At 47.4% G+C, this 5,068-nt stretch overlaps 1 protein-coding gene across 2 annotated transcripts in view; it reads right to left on the bottom strand.

The window, feature by feature from the left end:
• Nucleotides 1–4,460, bottom strand: part of BLK (BLK proto-oncogene, Src family tyrosine kinase) — a 78,435-nt gene extending 73,975 nt beyond the window's left edge. For both annotated transcript variants that reach the window (XM_017540469.2, XM_017540467.2), the window contains exon 1: nt 1,289–4,460. The gene's annotated coding sequence lies outside the window, so the exon portion shown is untranslated. The remainder of the gene's footprint in view (nt 1–1,288) is intronic.
• Between the last annotated feature and the right edge of the window lie 608 nt (nt 4,461–5,068).

Here is a 5,068-nt window from a genome sequence, read left to right as displayed (position 1 = left end):
TATTGCATTTTAGGTTTTGGGGTACATGTGAAGAACATGCAAAATTGTTGCATAGGAACACACGTGGCAGTGTGATTTGCTGCCTTCCTCCCCATCACCTACATCTGGCATTTCTCCCCTTGCTATCTCTCCCCAGCTTCCCACCCCCCACCGTCCCTCCCCTATTTCCCCCCAACTGACCCCAGTGTGTAGTGCTTCCCTCCCTGTGTCCATGTGTTCTCATTTGAACTTGACATTTTTGAGGGTGAAATCTGTTGTGGAATCTTCCCCAGTTTGGATGTGTCTGATACGTTCTCATGATTGGACTGGAGTTATGAGTTGATGGGAAGAGCTGCACTGTCGTGGCAGGTCACAATAGCAGCTCATCTCATCCCTGCTGATGCTAAGCTTGATCGCTTGGTGAAGCTGGCATCTGCAGGTTTCTCCACGACAGAGCAACCGTTTCCCCCTTTCCATATCCTTAGTCCAGGCCTCACTCAAGGTGAGGGGAATTAAGTCCCCCTCTCCCGAGGGAGGAGGATCTACACATATCACAGCGAACTCTTCTCTGTTACTGCAAATGCACGATTCCTTAGTTCCTTGGTAATGTGGGTAGATGAGGGTGAACTTCATCTACCCAAATTACAAGGTAAGTGGAAAAGTTGGCAAAGCCTTACAATTTAAACAAATCCTTTCAAAATATGTGATCAACTCTGCTTTCCTTTTCACAGTTGTTTCCTGGTGAAACAGATCTCTTAACCAAGATCACTGTTAAATCAGTTCAGTTACCCCATCCCCGAATGCCTGAAAAATGGAACAACTTCATTCAGAAACAAACAAAATAAAATGAAAGCAACCACCAGTCAATTGCCTTGAGCCAGGTGCTCCCTGCGTGTGCCTGCTGACCTCCATACACTCCGCACAGACAATATCACCCCCTATCAAGAGGCCGAGTGACTTGCCCACAGCACAGCAGTGGCCTGTGGGTGCCCACCCAACCCCCTTTCCACAGCCCACATCCCTTCTTTCCTCTGTGGCACATTCACTGCTTTTTCCAACTTCCAGAGCCCAAAAAGCAGAATCTACCCTGGATGGATAAACTTTTATAAATTAAAAATTCTCAAAACTGGAAACACACAAACCACGGGGCAATTGATTCATAGCTGAGGCAGAGATCCTATTCATGCCTCTTCCTCTGTCTGTAGCACCCACAGCAACGTCCCTGCCTGCTGTCCCCACGACAGGCCTCAGAGCACCATTTGCACAATTTAAAGGCAGACGATCAAGAACCCGGAAGATACAGCCTCACCTTGGCAATGCTTCAGTGGTGTTGCACCATAGCTCTTCAAATCCCGGCACCCTTACAGTGGAGCAGACTTCTAGTGACAACCAGCATCTTCCAACACCATCCTAAAGCAAAAAGCCAGTCCCAGATGAATCCTTCTCATCTCAATCAGTTTTCATGGCTTGTGGCTTTCTGGCAGCAGACAGGGGTGGCAGCACCCCCGGTTTGCGATCAGAGCCTCCCCAGCCCCCAGTGAGCAAGTGCAGCAGGGGCCCCGCCCTCCAGCCGAGCCCTGCTGAAGCTCCTGTGGGCTTCCTGGGCTTGGTTGGGGGGGGTGCCTCTGCTCCATGAAAACGCCTGAGGAACGACCATGAGCAGCTGCCCTTTCCATGACCCTGGGCCACATGGGTCACAATGCCCCTCTGTCACCAGAAAGTTTTCTCATGGGGTTTTGGTTTAACAGCACAGCTGGTGTTTTTCCTGTACCAAGTCTGGCAGGGTTAGCAAACCTCCACACCGACTCTACAAGGTAATTTGCGTTGCCGTGTTGACAAACGCTATGGAGCTCAGGAGAGGTCGTGGGCTCTGCCGTGTGCCATCTGTGTGAAGCTGTTCTCTCAGCCTCACTGGTTTTGTGTTGTCTTTAAATGATGTTAATAATAGCTAGCACACAGGACATAATCAGCATTAAGTGGAAGAATGGGCATGAACGGTGGGCACAGAATCGGTGCTCCGTAAAAGCTAATTCCTCATGTGTTTAATAGTTCCCTAGCCAGTAGTTGACTTAGATCTCTTCAGTGTTGGCAATTCACTTGGCTATGAAAACTCAGAGGAGGAGAGAACAAGAATAATGGAGGCGATGGGAGAAGGATCCCAACATCTAGAGCAGTAAGTGGTGTCTGGAGTGGTGGGTGGCATCCTGTCCACAGCAGTCAAGGGACCAGTGGGAACAAGAAGGCTTCTGAGATGACCTCAGAATCTTGCTGATCAAACCAGGCATGGTGAGCCACTCACCAGTGAGCTGGCTCCTTTCCACCGGTGTCTTATCAGAGGAAGCCACTCAGTGGGCTCTCTCTTCTCCCTTCATGGTCTTGGATCCTTGAGAGTAGGTGTGGTGCGCAGACAGGCCAGCTTCTACCGCACGGTCCAGAGTCTCAGTTTCCTCATGGAGTTCATTTCCTTGCAGTGGGCTAAGTCAATACTGAGCTGTGAGTTACAGCTTTGACAGGTGCTTATGTCAATAGAGGCAGCAACACAGAGTTCTGGGGTTTTAAGACACTGTGGAAATAGTCTGTTTCACTTCCCCGGGGTTTTTGTGAGAATAAATGGATTCATACATCAAAAGCATCTATTACCATATTTAGCACATACTAGACTCCAAATACCTGGAAGCTGATGTGAATGTGACTAACTGCTTTAAGTCCCAGATCTGATCTTCTCTGCGAGGTAGCAAAGGGCTCAGAACAGTGTCTAGAATCCTGGGCCTGCTCGGTCCATGGCGGCTCCCGTTAATTTACTCTTACATTCACCTCCTGATAACTACTATGCGGATCCAACCATGAAACACAAGTTGAAAGAGTTCCAAACTCTGTAAGCTTCTGATTTAAAAAGTGACTGATTTGACATGAGATGACTCGGTCTTCCTTCTTCAATTAGATTAACGCAGCACAGTTTTCTGAATACCTGCTCTGTGGTAAGCACCCGCTGGAGGCTGGAGATATCAATACAGCTACGCTCCATCCTCCTCTGAGGGCCTCAGCCTAAGAAGCTTGGGGAAGGGGCCTGGTAAGCAGATCACTGCAGTGGAGCACGGCAGATGCAGCCACTGAGTTCTCAGTGGGGCACAGTGCTAGACCAGAGGCAGGGGCAAAATTCTATCAGGGGTCACTGAGGGAAGCTGCCAAGGAGATGGCTTTGAACATGATTCGTGACTAAGACTCCTACAGACTCTCAGAGACAGATCCCTGGGCTGAGTCTTTTGCTGAACCAGGATGCTGTGAGGTTGCCTGAACCATTTCTAACATTTTGTCAGTGGGGCCTAAATAGATGCTTTTGGACAACTATAATATACTTGGACTTCAGGGTATAGAGAATATAGTGGGGAGCAAGAAATCCAGCTTCCTACAAAGAAAATCCATTTTCCATCTACCCAAGGTTAGAGTGAGAGGGGATGTGAGAATCTGCAGGGAAGTGCTCTGGCCCTTATGTGATCCAGGATAAAACATTACCTTTCTGTCCACCCCAGAAGACAGAGGTTGTAAAATAACAGTAACACACACACACACAAACACACACACACACACACACACACACTCACTCACTCACTATCTCTCTCTCTCTCAGAGAATTCCAGCAGCCACTCAGAAAGAAAACAAGGAAGTGACTTTGTTCATGGGTTCCAGATGTCTGAGCAGAAGTGAAAGTTAATTTCAGCCATTTTCACCCTCACAGTCACAGGCCCGTGAGAAAGGCAGAGGAGAAGTCGGGAAAGGACCTGGGGAGAAGTTGGGAACAGTGGGACATGTTAGGGGAGGCTTGGGGCATCCTTTGTTAGATACTTTTTTAGAAAACCTCAAAGAGGTTTTGTCAAGGCTGGACTGAGACTAGACCCCAGCTCTGAAACGCCCAGTTCAGCGTTCAGCATCACTGGTTCTCCCATTTATTTTTATACACTTGAGGTGACTTATGCAAAATTCAGCTCTCCGTCCATGTGCCTACGCCAGCCTCCTAATATCAGCTCATCTCTGATCCAAATCAAAAGCTGTGGGCAATAAAGTATTGAAGTGGAAGAAGCATGAAACCGATCCAGTCCAAGATTCACCTTAGAAGGGTCTAAGGAGTTGGCCAATTTCCTTTTGAAAAAAAAACAAAAAACAGGTATAAAACTAGATAGAATTGTCAAAAACAACAATTTCTGGGTACTGGAAAATGACCCAAAACAGAAAACAAACTGGTAAGTGTTTAATCTTAAAAAGCCACTCCTGCATCAGAATGGCCACAAGTCTATGGACATCTTGCCTAAAGCTCCCCAGCCCCTGGCCCGAGTGAGGAAAAGCACAGGTTACCTAATGTGAATGGTGGGCTTGGTTCGAGGCCTGTCATTGAAAACCAGTAGCTGAGACAGGCATGGCGGCTGATGCCTGTAATCCCAACACTCTGGGAGGCTGAGGTGGGTAGATCACTTGGGGTCAGTAGTTCGAGACCAGCCTAGACAACATGGTGAAACTCCATCTCTACTAAAAATACAAAAATCAGCTGGGCATGGTGGTGGGCCCCTGCAGTCCTAGCTACTCAGGAGGCTGAGGCACAAAAATCACTTAAACCCGGGAGGCAGAGGTTGCAGTGAGCCAATATTGCACCACTGCACTCCAGGCTGGGTGACAGAGCAAGACTCCATCTCAAAAATAAATTAAAAAATAAATAAAAAGAAAACCAGTAGCTTTCTTTTTATTTGAAGAAGGTGGTAGATTTGGTCTGAAATGGGGAGATGAGAACCTGCAGTTTTGTGGATTAAAGTTCATGGAATCAGTTCTGGAGAGAAAGTAAAAATCTGCAGCTTTACTGACTTGAGATTATAGCATTTGTTCATGGCAGACAGAAGAGCAGCCAGGATTGTTATGAGGAGAACCTGGAAGTAAGCAAGCCATGAAAGGACTGAGATAATAGACTCCCTGCACATCTCTGACTGGGGAACAAACCAAAACAAAGGGGCAGCAAAGAGTGAGAGCCAAGGGAGACCTACGGATGTGCAAAAAAATTTTTTTTTAGTTTAAAATTTATTTGTTTTATGTATTTAGGGGGTAC

Source organism: Cebus imitator, unplaced genomic scaffold, assembly GCF_001604975.1.
Source record: "Cebus imitator isolate Cc_AM_T3 unplaced genomic scaffold, Cebus_imitator-1.0 Scaffold125, whole genome shotgun sequence".
Classification (NCBI taxonomy): domain Eukaryota; kingdom Metazoa; phylum Chordata; class Mammalia; order Primates; family Cebidae; genus Cebus; species Cebus imitator.
Note: the sequence above shows the minus strand (reverse complement) of the source record. Positions and strands in the feature narration are given on the sequence as shown.